This window comes from Phocoena sinus, chromosome 13 (assembly GCF_008692025.1).
Source record: "Phocoena sinus isolate mPhoSin1 chromosome 13, mPhoSin1.pri, whole genome shotgun sequence".
Taxonomy (NCBI): domain Eukaryota; kingdom Metazoa; phylum Chordata; class Mammalia; order Artiodactyla; family Phocoenidae; genus Phocoena; species Phocoena sinus.
This window is the reverse complement of record NC_045775.1, coordinates 4,591,250-4,607,553: the sequence shown is the minus strand read 5'-3', so window position 1 is coordinate 4,607,553 and position 16,304 is coordinate 4,591,250. Positions and strand designations below refer to the sequence as shown.

General features: G+C 51.5%; 1 protein-coding gene across 10 annotated transcripts in view; it reads right to left on the bottom strand.

The window, feature by feature from the left end:
• Nucleotides 1–10,900, bottom strand: part of RNF144A (ring finger protein 144A) — a 115,012-nt gene extending 104,112 nt beyond the window's left edge. For 8 of the 10 annotated variants that reach the window (XR_004352760.1, XR_004352763.1, XR_004352758.1 and 5 more), the window contains exon 1: nucleotides 10,704–10,900. The gene's annotated coding sequence lies outside the window, so the exon portion shown is untranslated. The remainder of the gene's footprint in view (nucleotides 1–10,703) is intronic. The other 2 variants (XM_032652609.1, XM_032652607.1) reach the window with 1 other exon arrangement.
• Between the last annotated feature and the right edge of the window lie 5,404 nt (nucleotides 10,901–16,304).

Sequence of the window (16,304 nt, the reverse complement as noted above, 5' to 3'; positions counted from 1 at the left end):
AAAGTACATAGGGTCCGTGGAAGGAAAGAGCCACACACAATCGAAGCTAAAATGATACAAACTACATTTGCAGCTTCTAGATGATTATTTTTATTAGCAGTTCATCTAAGGGTTTTTGTCACGTGGGGTCAGTTTATAAATGTCAGTGGTTTTAAAAACTACCATATGGTAGTGTTTCAGAAAAAAGAGAAAACTTTTAAACCTTCAGGCAGTATCTTAATGTCCCTTATTTATTTATGTTTTTAACGTACTGAATTGCGATAAGTTTAGCACACTGAAGCTGGGTGTAAAAGGCCCTGTGCTGGGAATTCAAAAATGAGTGATAGGCCTGGCCTGCCATTTAGCGAGGAGCATGTGATAAATAAATGGGGATGTCTGAATCTCAGAAGGCAAAAGCATGGAGAGCAGTGCTTACCTCAGGGATGTTTTACTCCCAGAGGCCCCACCATGAATCATGCCAAACACTAAAAAGTACCCTCATTTCAGGTTAAATATGATTTTCTATATAACTGTGTCTTAACTCTCAGCTGACTAAATGACAGTTATATTTTGTTGACATAACACGACACGGGTGTTACCATCAATTTTGGCTTTTCAGGTTTTGGGCTTCTTTTTGTTTCTTGTTTTTTTATAATACTTTGGAGCTAATACTTGTTTCCAGGATTTTAAAATACTCAATTTTGCAAAGCTCGCAGGCCCTAGGCACCGTGCCTGCTGTGATCGCGAGTGAAAGGATGCTGACTCAACTCCGTGTCATCCACAAAATGCCAGGGCAGTTCAGAGCCAGGATGAGGTCCGAAGGGGCCACGCAGAGCTCCCAGGAACCGGCAGGAAGAGAAGCAGCTGGTGAGCCAGGATGACCACAGGAGAAGGCAGAGTGCCGAGTCAGGAAAACGGAGGTGAGCCTGGGATGCAGGGAAAAGCAGGTGATGTGGAGGCAGAGGTATCCTGGGTCACCCTGGACCAAGGCAGTGTGTCCAGTGACTGCGGGGAATACAGCCAGCCAAGGACAGCAGGCCAGAGAATGGAAAAGGCAGGCGAAAGAAACACATCTCAAAGATGCAGGGGAAAAAAAGCTGGCAGCTCTGAAAGCAGGGATGCAAACAAGGCAGGCACCGTTGCCGGGAATGAGGACGACAGCTCTCCGGAGGTCAGCTAGAGAAGGATGCCTGGGTGGGTGGCTGACCAGCTGGAGAAAACACTCTAGAACATCTTAGGCGAGATGTGTGGACTCAGGCCAGGCACAGGTGGCAAGATTCACCAAGAGGGGACATGTGTGGGAGAGGATTCTCTCAACCAGTCTCCATTGGGCATCTAGTGGTGGAGGACTGGTGGATACACTTGACCTGATCCTGGACAGCGGGTGGCCAGAAGCCGATGTCCCAGGGCAAGCCAGGTGGACACTGTGAGCCACGGGGGACTTGGGAGACAAAACCAGGAGGGCGGCTATTAACCCGAGTCCGGAAGTTGACAGTGGAGGCAGATTTCAATGATCAAGGAGCTTTGTAAAGAAAAGTGTTCATCTAAGGCAAGCCCCTCCTTTTACATATAAAACATAAAAGTCTAGGACTTGCATCTGAATTGGTACTGAATGGACTCAGTGGAATGTTTGAATCTGAATAGCGAAGGCTGTGGAGAAGAGGATGGGCCGAGCTGGGCAGGAATCTCAAGCATCCAGGACTAAACTCAAGAGAGAACCGTCCAGTGACAGTAAACTCGACACAAGTCAGGCCCAGACCTGCTCCTGGCCGGCCCCACCAGTGCCGAGTCCCCGGGTGACCAGGTTCTAGAAGGGGGCAGAGCTGGGCTGGTCACAAGGTCTGTCAGCTGAAAAAGAAACTCACCCCTCCAAGTCCCTTTGGACCATCAGTCCAAGGAAATATCAGGAGAGCCGCATCAGTAATTTTAAACGTTCTGGTATCCACATTAAAAATAAAATGTAAAAATAAGCAAAGGAAATTCATTTTAGTAATATATTTAACCCAATACAGCCAAACTAAAATCATTTCAACAAGTAATCAACTTCAACGTTATTAATGAGATATCTTGCATTCTGTTTTTCACACTAGATCTTGGAAGCCAGATGCTTTCTACACTCAGGACACAGTTCACGTGGAACTGGCCACAGTTCAAGGGCTCAGCAGCCCCACAGGACCAGTGGCTGCTGCCTGGACAGCCCGGACCTCCACCCGCACTCCCCTCTGCCTGCCTGCCTTTGGTTTGCTCCTGCTGTACCAGGAAGAGGTCCCCAAAGACAGGCCTTATCTGTCAGGCCCCAGGACACAGCTCAAGGCCTCCAACCAGCGGCCCCCTCGGGCAGTCGAGCTGGTCCTCCTGGACAAAGGCTGGACCAGCTGCATGTGGCTGGGGGCAGGAAGAAAACAAGGTCACTATCAAGGAAGCATGGCTTCAGGCCAAAGGAAAAGAATCCTAGGAGTGATTAAAGTATTAACAGATAAGAACTGCTCCCGGCCACTCTGCTATAGGAAGGGTACATTCATCGAAGGACAAACTGAAAACCTTTCCTTCAGAGACTTATCACGTTTGCACATTCCACAGCCCAGGACCTGGCTTAGGGTGAGGGCTCAATAAATATTTATTGAGCATATTAAAAAGCATGCACCTTACGTTGGAGCAATTTCACAAATAGGAGAAATGGAGAGTGAGCAGTGTTGCTATATGGAAATTCCTACGTGTCCCAAGTGGCTGTTTTTAGTGAAACCGCAATTTGTAAAATTACAAAAGTTTATGAGATTGATACCTGTCCGTCCTGTTGATTACTGAACAGCACACCCTATCTTGTTCTAGAAACGCCTCACCAGTCCCCCCGCCCCACCCCCCATGGCTCACCCTCACTGTCTATTCCTTAATCTGCCTTTCAACCCCCAGGACCAAAACCATTTTGCCAAGTGAATGAATGAACAAGAGGAAAGAAGGAATGACGAGATTGTTTCTGGACTCGAACATCTTTGAAGGAAAAAGACGCCTACTAAGTTCAACAAATATTTACTGGGCACCTACCATGTGCCAGGTGCTAGAGGGATGCAGAAATGAACAAGAAAGACTGGACTGATTTCCTGGCCCTCATTGCACCCCAAACCACAAATATCCACGGGAGATTCAGGTGTGCTTGCACTACACTGGCGAGACACCACGAACATTTAAGCCACGTGTACAGTGGTCTGGATCTCATCCCATATGGATTCTTGCCTTTCAGAGAAGAGCAAGTGAGAGCAGCAAAGACATTGTATTAAATCACAGTCTAGCCACGCACCACATCGGAAGCTCTGTCCTGTCCCGTCCACTCAGGGACGCTCTCCCTGCTCCCGTGGTCTCTCACGTTCTCAGCTTCTCTTACTCCCTGGAGTTGCCGGCCAGCCCACCGCAATGAGACAGAAACAGAGGCAGCCGTGGTGCTTTTGGAAAGGGTGGTTTCCATGATAAAGAAAGACAAATGGATCTGACACCAACTGCCCCACCTCTCCGGCTACCTAAACACGGGGTGTGAGTGCAGCCTGGAGAGCCATCTGGTCCCAGGGTCCAGGGCAAGATGGTGCAGACACAGGAGACCCTGGGTTGTCAGAGCAGCTGAACCAAGGCCAGCCACCAGCCCCTTCCGTGGCTTGTCACAGAGGACACAGGGAGTGTTGTGTTGCTGGCCAGACATACAGTAACATACAAGGACATATGCACATGTACTGCATGGCACTGGGAGATGTGTGTTATGGGCTGAACTGTGTCCCCAAAAGATATGCTGAACTCCTAGGTCCCAGCGTCTGGGAACGTGACCTTATAAGGGTCTCTGAAGATGATCAGCAGAGTGGGTTCACCCCAATATGACTGGTGACGAGCCATTTTGCCTATCTTAGTCCATCCAGATATCCTTAACAAAAATTCCACAGACTAGGTGGCTTCTAAACAACAAACATCTATTCCTCACAGTTCTGGAGGCTGGGAGTCCAAGAATAAGGTGCCAGCAGATCTGGTGTCTGGTGAGACCCATTTCTGGTTCAGACAGCAGTCTTCACCATGTCCTCCCACAGAGAAGGGGCGAGGGAGCTCTCTGGGGTCTACTTTATCAACACAAGGGCACTAATCCCATTCATGAGGGCCCCACCCTCACGACCTCATCTAAACCTATCACCTTCCAAAGTCCCCACCTCCTAGCAACATCCCACTGGGGGTCAGGTTTCAACATACGAACTTGGGGGGCACACAAACCCTGGGTCTATAGCATCACACGTCTACCTGAGGACAAGAGGGAAGTTAGTAAGGTCTCAGTGAGCAAGACTGGGAGGAGCAGGGAGAATAAACACGGAAGCAGAGGCAATTTCTTAGGGTCCCACGAGCGGAGGGACTAAAGATCCCGTTTTTCTTCTTTCTCATACATCCAGCCCACCCACCACTCTACCTCCCGCTATCTCAGGCTAACGTTTCAGCAGGACACAAAGAAGAAGAAGCAACTGCGATCCCAGCAGGGACACCCAGCTCTGTCTGGTCCACACCAGCACTGGCGCCGCCTCACCCCTGCCAAGCGATTAGGAAGAAATATACAGTTTCCGCCAACAAATTCGGCTCCCAAGGCGCCAGCTCTGAAAGCCTTCGGGAAGCTCTTTGTATTCCATTGTCCTAGGACTGTTATGAGCCATGCATGTGGTACCGAGAAGTACCGTGTGGCAATCAGGGTGTCAGGAAAAATCAGTTTATGGGACTGTTTGTTTCTTTATGTTCTTAATGGCATATCCAACAGCCAGCCCCCCAGGGTGTCTGCAAGCCTTCCCACTTCCCAGAGCAAAGCTGCTCTGGGAACACACAGCCTACAAGATGCTCTTGAATGCAAACTGGCCCCATGCACCAAAGCAGAGGGGAAGGCACTCAAAAAACAGACCCCTCGGGGACAGAGAAGACACTCACCACTATGGATTATCTTACATGCCCTGTAGGTCCAGAACCTCTAACAGCTCTGTTCTTCTATGTGACTCGAGGGTCCCCACCACATTCACCTGGCAAACACTCCAGGAACCCTGATCACCTCTTTACCTAGAGCACCTCTGTCTCCCATTAGAAAGATCCAGACTCATGAGGCTGATGGAGCCTCACCCTCAGCCCCGGGTCCCCGACATCCTCATGAACACATCCTGCAGTGTCCTGCTCTGTGGCCTGACCTCCCCAAAGAGAAAACATCTCTCGATTTGCTCAGATCTTGCTGGAGAACAGAATGTGAACCCTGATCCCATCTCTTTGTCGATAACCTGCCTCAGCTTCCCTTTTGAACCAGGTTTCTCTATCTTGGATTCAACCACAGAGCAAAAATTCATTTAGAGAGAGAACGATAGGCACTGAGGGAATGCAAACATGAAGAAGTTCCTACCCTTGTAGAGCATATAATTTAGTAAAAGAAATGATAAAGTTACAGGAAAATTAGAGTAGAGAGGTTTAAGAGCAATTACAGGTTCTGAAAAAACGTTGCTGTGGAAACACCTGGTAGAGAAGAGGCTCCCAGCTCACGGGAGAAGAGGCTGGGGCCTGGAAAGAAAGGAGCCTGGCTGGAGCCCCAGTTCTGCCATTCCGTCCTCTCTGCTCCGTGCCTGCATTTTCTCATCTGCAAGACGCCAGTGCTGGAGGAGTCAGCCTCTACGGCTCCCACGTTGATGACCCCACAGCTTTAAGAAAAAGGCAACATGTGTGCGAAGCCTGGAAGGATCATTAGGAATTTGGCACGTGGAGGTGGTGGGAGAATGTTCCAGGGCCTACGTGTGGAAGCTGCGGACAGATCAGCCTGGAAAGACAGGCTGGAACCAAGTGGGGAAGAATCTCAGAAGCTCGATCCAGGGGCACATGCGTGACTTAACAAGCAACGGTGTCTCAGCAGGAAAGTGACAAGAGGTCAGTGGTGAGCCTGGAGGCGGACACCACTGGGAACCGCAAAAGTCGTCCCGGGAAAGTGAAACAATATCTGCATGATTCTGGCCTCAGAACACCTACTAAAGAGACTGTTCTACCTTGAGGTCAAAGAGGCCCCGTAATGCAGAGGTCTGCGCACTTTCCACCCATGAGCAGGGCGGGGGAAAGCAGCCTCTCTGCCCAGGAGGCTGCCCTTCCTGTAGGGTGTGTGGGCAAGCCTCCCCGCGGAGAGGGCAGCAAAGGGTGGCCAGCGGGGCTGTTCTGGAACGTGGGAGTGCCTGAAGACCTGCCGGCTACAGAGGACAAGCAGGGAGGGGATGCACACACCACCTGACGCTGGCCAGGGACCACGTCCCAGATGCAGAGACAGACCGTCAAGGAACGGCTCCCTGGCTACCCGTGGAAGTCCGAAAGGCATTCTGTTCTCCTTCGATGCAGCCTGCACAGCCCACCTCCCTCCAAACCACCTTTAAACGCTGCCACCTCAACATCAAACATGCTGTTTCAAACGACTGTTTGAAAACTGACCCTTCGGAGGCCAAAACATGTCCCAGGTCAACCATATCATAGGGTTCCATCTGCTGGGTCTGGAACTCCCTGCCCCACCAGCTCTGCCCGGGTTCCTGCCTGCAGGGTGGAGCCGGCAGGAGCAGGGGTGACCCCAGTCTCACTGCCATCCTTCGCTGGGGCTCACTTCCAGCTCGGAGCTTCCCCACTGCAGGCCCGGCTGCCATCACCTGGGGAATCACAGCAGCCTTGCTCAGGTGACCCTGCAGACAGAGCGTGGCGACGCTGGGTTGTAAAAACCATGGCTGCTGCTGGGCTTCCTCTCATCTTCCCTGCAGCCTCTCTCCTCTACCAAGGAAACTGGGGGCGGGAAGGGAAAAGGAGGGAAGACTTCTAGGACAGAGGCTCCAAAACCAAAGGACAGAAGTCCCCCGCACTGCTGGGATGGTCCAGGAGATTCCAGAAGTGAAAGCAGCGGCGTTGCACCCAGGAGCTTTGTTTGAACAGGATTCAGAGATAGCCGGGCCACCCTCCAACAGGACAGGGGCTCAGCCCCGCTGTGCCGGCCCGAAGTTCCCTTCCCACCCCAGGCAGTTTCTTGCTGTTCCCAGCCCCAGAATTTGACCCTAATCTTCTCATTCGCCTGGTTAACTGGGACTCATCCTTCGGGTCCTAGCCAGCATCAATGGCTCCAGCGGGCAGGCTGCTCACCACGCCCCACTGCATGCTGCACACCGAACCCAGTGCTAGAACAATCTGTGACTGTCTACCTTCCGCCCCCCAGACCGTTGCCTCCTCAAGGTCACGGAGGATATCCTTTTCCACAGGACTCTGAGTTCCATGTCAGCTTCAACATGTACCACGTACCTGGCCTTGGACGCCACAGCTTCTCCTTGTCCCTCTCACCTTGGTAGGTTGGGGACAGTAGAGATGCCTATCCTATGGGCCAAGTGAGAACTGGGTCCGAGCATACAGAGCACTTCCTATCAGCACCTGGTGATGGAAAACGCTAAATGAACACCCACTGTTCCCTGGCTCTCCAGGGAGCCAAACTCCAGGAGACTATAATATGTTGGTTAACATGCTTCTTCATGCTATCCAGGAACTTATTTTTTCTCTGTAACACTGCATCCAGCTTGTCCACTTGCTTCTTGGTGAAAGCCCTACTCTGCGTCTATCTATAGGCCATTCAGGAAACACAATCCGATTCAGGCTTTAGATTCCAGGAAAGAAGGAAGATGCCAGACTCTCATCACCAAGGAGCCACCCTCTTCAAAGCCCATCTCTCAAATTATCATCTTTGAGAAAAGCCATTGTTCTGAAAGCAAAAATATATATATAATGTTTTTTCTTGCAAAATTCTTTAAAAATGGTTGCATTGGCAATATTGATGCTCCTGGAAAAGACCTTTAAAGCAGCACATTTTTATATCTGGATCTTGGAAATCATTTAGACCAACACCTTAGTTTCACAGTTGAAGGAACTGGGGCCACACAGGGAGGTTAAGACACTTGCTCAAGGTCACAGAGCTAGGTCAGAAAGTTGTACAAGCTCTGCCTTTTGGCCCGAATCCCCAGCAGGTATGTTGCTTCCGTTTAATTTCTTCATCTAATTAAGAAAAGGTATTCATGTGTGTCAGTAATGCAGAAACAAAGGAGAGAGGAGGCTGGTTCCAGAAATGATTGCCTCACGTGACTTTTCCAGTCTTAAAGGAAAGAACCTTCAACTTAGTTCTCGGGTCTCCAAGGTAGGAAACTACCCAAGGGAATACGGGGAGGGTCCATCTTCCGTAGAAGCATTCCATTCTACTCACAGCCCCGTGGCTGCCTCTGATCTTCCACACCCCAGGGATCCAGGGGAGGTCCGTATTGGCCAGATGCGCTGGAAGAGTCTGGGGGGCTCCAGACCACCAGACCCCAGGGCAGCTGACACGTCTTCATCCTCCCAGTTCTAGGGTGGAACAGGAGAAAGAACAGCAGACCGTCGGGAGAGCTGATGCCAGGCCCAGGCCAGCCATGGCCCTCTGTGTCGCTGGGGCCCCTGACCTCCCCGCTCCAGTCCACAATGTCCTCCGTCACAGTGGGCCGGCTGGCCTGGTGACCTGTGCTGACCAGCGAGCTCCGTGATGCTCTGTCTGCGGGTACAGACTTCCCCTGTCTCTACACCAGAGAGAAAGGCTCTCAAGAAGGAGAAATGTGCACAAAAGAAGGCAGTGGGGACAAATTATGAACCACAGCGGAAAAAACAGGCAACGTGGCTCCCGGCGTCTGGCCCTGCCGCCGTCTGGCCTAGCGGCACGTTCACCCGCTAAATGCCAGCAGCTTCAGCTGAAGTGTGGGCAGTCCCTTCCAAGTCCAAAACAACATTGAGTCCACAAGCCAAGCCCTGAGCTCAGGTGAAGACCTGGATGCAGGGATTACACTCGATCAAAGTAAGGGCACCGGAACACGCTTCTAAAACACAGGGATTGGTAAGTGCTCTTGCAGGTTTCAGTACCCCCATCTTCACGGCCCGTGGGCGCCCATACCATCATCTGCCGGCTGCAGCTCTGCCCCCCGCACTTGAGTTCTCCCTTCATCAGCTCCTCTTCCAAGCGTCCTGACACTTGAATCAGAGCTTCTTTAAACAAACTCCCAAACCCCAGTGGTGCTGGATCTGGAAAAGGCCCCTCCCATTAAAATTAGGTCATCTGCACCTTGTTTTCTCCTGAGGTTCTGAATCCATGCCTGACCTTTCATAAGGGGCAAGGGCACAGGTGGGAGCCCACGCTGGGGACTAAAGGCGACACACCCCACACTGGACAGTAAGGTGCGGTCCCCATCCTTCAACCCCGCCTTCACCACTCTAAATCCGGGCCCAGCTCACTCTCCAAAAGCATCAATGGCTCCCACTGCCACAGGATCAAGGCCAAAGGAGCCTGGAATTCAGAATTTCACGATCTACCCTCATCTGACCACTCTAGGCATAATTCCTTTGCACTCTCTAAAAAATAATAAAAGCAAAAATTAAAAAGGTGCTGGAAAACTGCAGAAGACCAGGTCCTGAGTCTCAGTACCAGGAAAGGGAACACTTGGGCTGCAGGCCTGTGGGAAAGTTCGAGGGTCACACTTTGTGTTTCTTCCCCCTTCCTCCGCTGGGCAGTTCCTTCTGGCCTGGGGCCCTTCCTGTCACCTAGAACCTGCCCCTCCTTCAAGCTCTGATCCAGGACCAGGCTCCCCAGCAGCTGGGACCCTCCTCCCCCTGCCTCTACCTCCTGGGCACTCACAGAGCTCACAGCTCTTCAGGCAGGTGTCCACACACAGCACTTTCCTTCTCACACTTTACTATCCGCACAGCTTATCTGCCAGCTGCCCCTGGCCAGATTCACTGGAATGTGTCCTTATCAGATCCCCAGGCCCGCTCCTAGAAAAAGGCTTTCCTCCCACAACAGTTCAAAGCAAGATGTGAGGTCCGTTTTTAGTTCAGGGACCAGAGCTCCCTCCCCGCGCAGGGCAGCAGGACCCCCTGGGGATACTCCCCTGGGGCTCCCTCACCCCGCCTGCCCTAGGCCTGGCACAAGGCCAGCATGGGATACTTGTTGAACGAGATTTTTAATATTATTATAATTGTTCACTGGGAAAAGGGCAGGCAGAGAGAACTTCTGGAGTGCCAATCCAGAGGTCTGCCTATGGAGATCGAAAGGGTGCACGAGGCACCCGTTCCTCCCCGCGACCCTGAGCCTCCAGGCTCGCAGGAGCGCCCAGAGCTGGGTGCCCAGGACAGTACGGGGAAGCTGGGGAGCCACCGCCGGAGGGTGGGGCGGGGAGACCCGCAGGGAACTTTCCGCGCGCCCCTGGGGAGGGGACGGCTTGGAGGAGCGAGGCTGGCGGCCGCGGGCATCGGGCGCCGGGATGTGCCCCGCGGAGGACGCGGCGCCGGCCCACTCTGGCCGGGCTGAACCTTCCCGACGCCCCCACCCCGCCCCGCGCCCCGGCGGCTCGCCCTCGCCAGACCCCGTCCACCGCGGTCGTCCGTCCCGCGGCCCCCAACCCAGGGCCGCTCCGGGACCGGCCGGAGCGCGCGGACGCGGCGCTGCAGACCCGGCGGACCGGGGAGGCGGGCGGGGTCCCGAAGGGGCCGCGGCACTGTAGCCACCGAGGGGCAGGGCCAGGGTGGCGCCCTGGGCGCGGACCGGCCCTCGCCCCTGCCCGATCCCGGCGCCCGAGGCCGGCTCGGCACGGCCACCTCTCTCGGGCCCCTCGGCCGCGCCCGGCTCCCGCGAGGCCGACACAAAGGGGACGCGCGTCACCCACCTGGTCCCGCGCGGCAGGGGCCCCGGGGCCGCCGCTCCTGCTCGGCCACGGGCGGGGTTCCGCGCGCCGTGCCTAAGTCCGCGGTCCGGGGCCGGGTGTCCGCGCTGCGCGTCCGCCGCCCCGCCCGGAGTTGCCCTTTATTCCCGTCCTCCCTCCAGCCGGGGCGCACGGCCCGCGGGGGGAGAGTGGGCGGCGGCGCCGAGTGGCACAAAGACGCGGGGAGCACAGGCTCGGCCCGAGCGCCCCCGCCCGGCGCGCAGCGCCCCCTGCCGCCCGCCCGCCGCGCCCCGCCCTGGGCCGCGCAGGCCCGCAGGGAAACCCGGTGCCCGAGGACCACCCGGACCCCACGCCGCCAAGAGGCACACAGGGCGCGTCGTCCGGCGGCAGCCAGAAGACTGCCCCAGATGCCAATGCGCCCGGAAGAAACGATCAGCAAGACAGGAGAGAAATGGGTGATCCCAAACACTCTTAGCGCGGGTGATACAAAGAGCACTGCCTCAGAGCAGATCGGGTCTCCCAGAACCTGGGCTCGATGCCCCGGCGTGTGGGAACATTGAGATGAAGGCTGAGGGCCTTTCCACGCCAGCGTCACGTGAAATGTCTTTGCATCCCACTACCTGATTGCTTGGACGGACGGAGAACTGGAGGCAACTTGTCTGGTCCTTCCTTCTGGGGATTCCCGAGATCCAGGCACAGCAGTTTACTTCCTATGCTTAGGGTTTCTAGCTTGTTAGAGCCAAAGATCTTTGAAGGTAGAATTTTCCTGTAAGATTTCTCTTTGCCACTCCCGCTAGTAGCTGGAAGTTGCACCAGTGCTAAATTATATGTCTCAGGCATGCGTATCTGAACAAAACCTATTGGTGCGTATGAAAGAATGCCTCCTTCAATAGACAGGCTCTTTTCTCCAGAAGTATGGGAAAACCCACCACCATAGCTTTCTTCAACACGAATTCTAATGCCATCACCTACGGGCCTAGTGACCTTAAGCAAGTTACTTAACTTCTCTGTGCTTTGATTTTCTTATCTGAAAAATACAGATGGTCATCGAGATCTTGGCAGGGGTTGATAAGGCAAATATGCATAAAGCAATCTCAACATAACTGGAAAATTGTAAGGATTCCATAATCCTTAGCTGTTATTTGTCTCATTTTCCCCCAAACTACAAGATTCTTAACTGTCTTGACACTGCATCATTTGTCTTCCTCTACTACATAACTGTCTTTTTAAAAATCATGATCATAATCATAATAAATCTTCTCATCTACATTGAGAAGTTATTCCAGTAAATATTTTTCCTCCCCAAATATGAATGAGCACTTCTGATGTCTTTGTCTAATTCTTTGTACAAATGTCATCTTTCAAGGAAAAGGCACAATGGCAAGAATTCTAACAACACTTGGTTACACCAGCCTCTCGCCAGAAGATGAAAACGATTCTGCATAAAGGCCTGAGCTTCACAGAAAATAGATTCACCCCTTCTATACACTGGCTGTGGTACCAGGAATGTACTGGTGCGATACTGCTTATGAATGAATGATTAAATGAATGACAGGATGACAGCAAATAGCAGGAAGGAGGATGAATGGGCCCATACTGAGATGCAGATGTTTGTATGGTTAGCAGGGGCATGGGAATGGGGATGGGGGGAGGGCTGGCAGGAAGAGGGCTGAGGTGCAAAGCCAACTTCTTACCCAACTGAGTCACTGAGTCCTTAAGCAGTGACGTGTGTGTGTGTGTGTGTGTGTGTGTGTGTGTGTGTGTGACTTCATTCCCATGTTTTTTGTTTGTCTTTGTTAACCTCATCTTTGCCGGGAAGATGGGGAAAAGGACACCATTGTTGACAATACAATTTGCAGCAGGCCATACGCTGTATCTCAAATGTCGTTTTTCTCTGTGAAGTCTTCCCAATCCATCACTGCTTTCCCCATCTCCAGGAGTCTGAAGTTGTATAATATGCTGATCATGGCATCTCTTAGACTTCATGCTTTGGATATTTACTGCCTGATTTTATTAGGTTGTGAGATTCTGTAGAACAGCAATGAAGTAATTTTGTATGGAATTTCCCAGAGGGCCTTGAGCATAGTAAGTGCTCAATAAATAAAGACTAGAGTCATCTCCTCTGAGCTGTGCCACTGAGCAACCTTCCTGGTTCTCTCCAATGTCTCTCAAGGTCACGTCCACCCATCACTGGTTGGTTTTCTGTCCGACTGACCCTCTGCACAGGTCAGGGCTCTCAGCCATCTCACCCAGAGGTTTGTCAGGTCAAGATCACTTTAAAAAATACCCTTTGTTGCTAAGCGTTTGTGCCTGTGGGCAATGTGACTCATCATTCACTCTCTATACAAACCCCTTTTTGATTACCTACTAAGGGCAAGATTCTGTACTAGATGGTTACAGGCTAGGGAATCAGTGCCACAGTAAATAAATGGTCCAGAGGCTGGAGAAATGGAAGTGCATTATGAAGTTCCTCCTTTACATAGAATATTGAGTGAAGCTCAAAATTCACACTGGTGGCTTAAAACAGAACAATTTTAGACAATGGAGTTTGTATGAATTCATAATCACACATTCTGAAAGTATAGAAAATTCACATTTCTTTAATTTTTAAAATTAACTTAAATTCAATTCCTCATTTCTAGAGTAGCAAGTAATCAGAATGTCAGTTGTTGTTCTATTTCTCTCTCCCTAGAGGCGCACAGGAATCTGGGGGATTTTACAGTGCTGAGATATGGGATGTAACCTGTCCTCTTCAGCCCATCACCCTGTCCATCCAGCAGTCCCTTCTCCAAGCCCTGCAGTCCCTTGCAAGCAGGCTGTGCTCAGCTTCTCTTCCAGGTACACAGGAAGCTGAGAGGTTCACCACCTCGCAGTGTGATGCCAAGTCTCTGCCGTTCTCAGGGCTTCTTGGGAAAGCTTTCATCGTCCCACCCCTGCCTCCCTTCCCACAAAGACCTCCTCTCTTTCCTTCCCAGCCTAGATGTCCCAAAGAATCTCTTCTGCAGGCGGAGCATCCGCATAAGGAGCCCGGAGAGACTGTCTTCAGGCAGCTCTGCCTTCTGCTGTACAAAGACCCCTGGAGCTAGAAAAAGTGCAAGGCTCCAGGTATTTTCCCAGAATACGTGAAGAGAAAATGCAAAAAAGCAAAACTGCCTTAGCGTCACAATTAAGTGTGTGGTCAAAAAAACAAAACATGAGGCTTCCCTGGTGACGCAGTGGTTGAGAGTCCGCCTGCCGATGCAGAGAACACGGGTTCGTGCCCCGGTCCGGGAAGATCCCACATGCCGCGGAGCGGCTGGGCCCATGAGCCACGGCCGCTGAGCCTGCGCGTCCGGAGCCTGTGCTCCGCAACGGGAGAGGACACAGCAGTGAGAGGTCCGCGTACCAAAAAAAAAAAAGCATGATAGCTTAAGGAAGAAAAACAGAACTTCAGGAAAGAAAGTACAAGTAAAGGGGAAATTTATCCTTGCAATCACTTAACAACAGCACTGCTAGGGGTGAATTGTGTCCCCCAAATTCATAGGTTGAAGTTCTAACCTCCACCACCTCCTCATATGACCTTATATGGAAATAGGGTTGTTGCAGATGAAGTCATACTGGAGAAGAGTGGGCCCTAATCCAATACAACTGGTGTCCTCATACAAAGGGTAAATTTTAAGACAGACAGGCACACAGGGAGAATGCCATGGGAACATGAAGGCAGACATGAGGTGATGCCTCCACAAACTAAGCATCACCAAAGATTCCAGCTAAGCCCCAGAAGCTGGGAGAAGGCCTGGAACAGATTCTCCCTCTCAGCCCTCAGGAAGAGCCGACCTGGCCGGTCCCTTAATCTCAGACTTCTAGCCTCCAAAACTGTGAGAAAATAAATTTCTCTTCTTTAAGCCACTCAGCCCATAGTATTTGGTTTCAGCAGCCCTAGCACACTAATACAAGTAGCTAGAAAGTGCCCATGGGTGACTACGATTTAGAGAAGAATTTCATAACAAAAATAACAATGTCACACCAAAGCGATATAGTACATGCTAATAAGCAAGAAGGTTACCATGTTAATAAAAAAGTAAAGATAGTTTTCTGGCACTCTCTCAGAAAGTAAAATCATTTTCTGTCTTGTTCACCACCAACACCAGCACAGTAAGAACAAGTGCTGGGCACTTGATAAATATTTGTCGAAAGAAACAGATGAATCTTGTCTTCCAGGACTCTCTGCTACCTTGTACTTCTATAGGGCTCAGATGCAAAGGCCATAGGTTCTACGCAGACATTTAGACCAGAGAGAAAGTTTAATCTCATCTTTTTGTTTCACACATAGAAACACTGAGGTTTAAAGTGGCCCTTGAAGGTCCCAAGATCACTGCCAGTTAGTGACACCCACGATACTATTACTCAAGGTTCTTGGCTGATTCAGTTATTTTCATGTTTTATTATATTGCTTTTCTAGAACAATCAATGGGATCTGACCCTTGTGGCTTGACAGAATTTTAAAAGGCTTTTCCAGTTCTGAAGGAATGACTGTTCTATTCGACATTAGATGGACTTAATTGTGGGCAGACATTCGATGCTCACTAAATATCTACGTGCTTCCCCACATCTCCCAGCCCCTTGCAGGTAGGAGGGGGCACGTGACTCATTTTGTTCACCAGACTGTGCACGGGACTGTCACTTCTGAGCTGAGGCAGAGAGAAGAATTTCAAGACCTCTAACTGACCTGGCCTGGCCCCATCACAGTGAGCACACAGGCCACCTAGTGAGACGGTTGGACCCTACAGTGAAATCAGTCTGGGTTCCTGGGTTACCTCCTGTTAGGTAATTCTTCTGGTAATTCCCAGAAGAATGTACACTTGCATGTGTTAAGCTATGGAAACCTAGTCTACACTTACTAATGCCTTCGTTCTAGACTTGCTGTCGAGTCACAGTAATTCACTGTGGGTCTTAAGGAGAGTCAATGTGCAGTCCTAGGTAAGTAGAATGAGTCATCAAGTCTTAGATGTGAGAGCACGTTTGAGGCAGGTGGCCAGGAGCCAGAGAATATGGGAACCTGGAAGGAATGGAGGTATCAGAGAGGCAGAAAGGCAACACCGTGAGGAAATCAGGCGAGAATCAGAACAGAGATTGTGGTGCCCGGAGCTCATTCCTCGTGCGTGTGGCCATGTGGTATAATGTCTTAAAGGTTTACAATAAAGGCTGAGAGGGGAACAAGACATGAGCTCCGTCCAGTGGACAGGGTTTGGGTGAGATCTGACAGGTCGATGCAGCAGTGCCTTTGCACAGACCCGCCTATAGAACCTGCGCTCTTCCATCCTACCGTGGAACCATGGTTCCAGGCAGCACTCACTCCCCAAGCTGCCTGGAGTGAGGGGGTGTTGACAGCTCACTTCCTGGGAATTCTCCTCTGCCAAAGGAAGCTGCCTCACCCAAATGTCTGGAGGCAGTGCTTCCAATCATCGGTCCATTGGGAGTTAAAGGCCTGCTCAACTGCATTAATTTGGAACAGTCCTGAAGGGTCCCAGCCAAGTCCCATCAGCTGAAGCTCTATCGCAACCTCCTCCCAGGCCCTCTTCTCCCCACTCCCTATGAGAGCCATTCAGAAAGCATTCCCTGCCA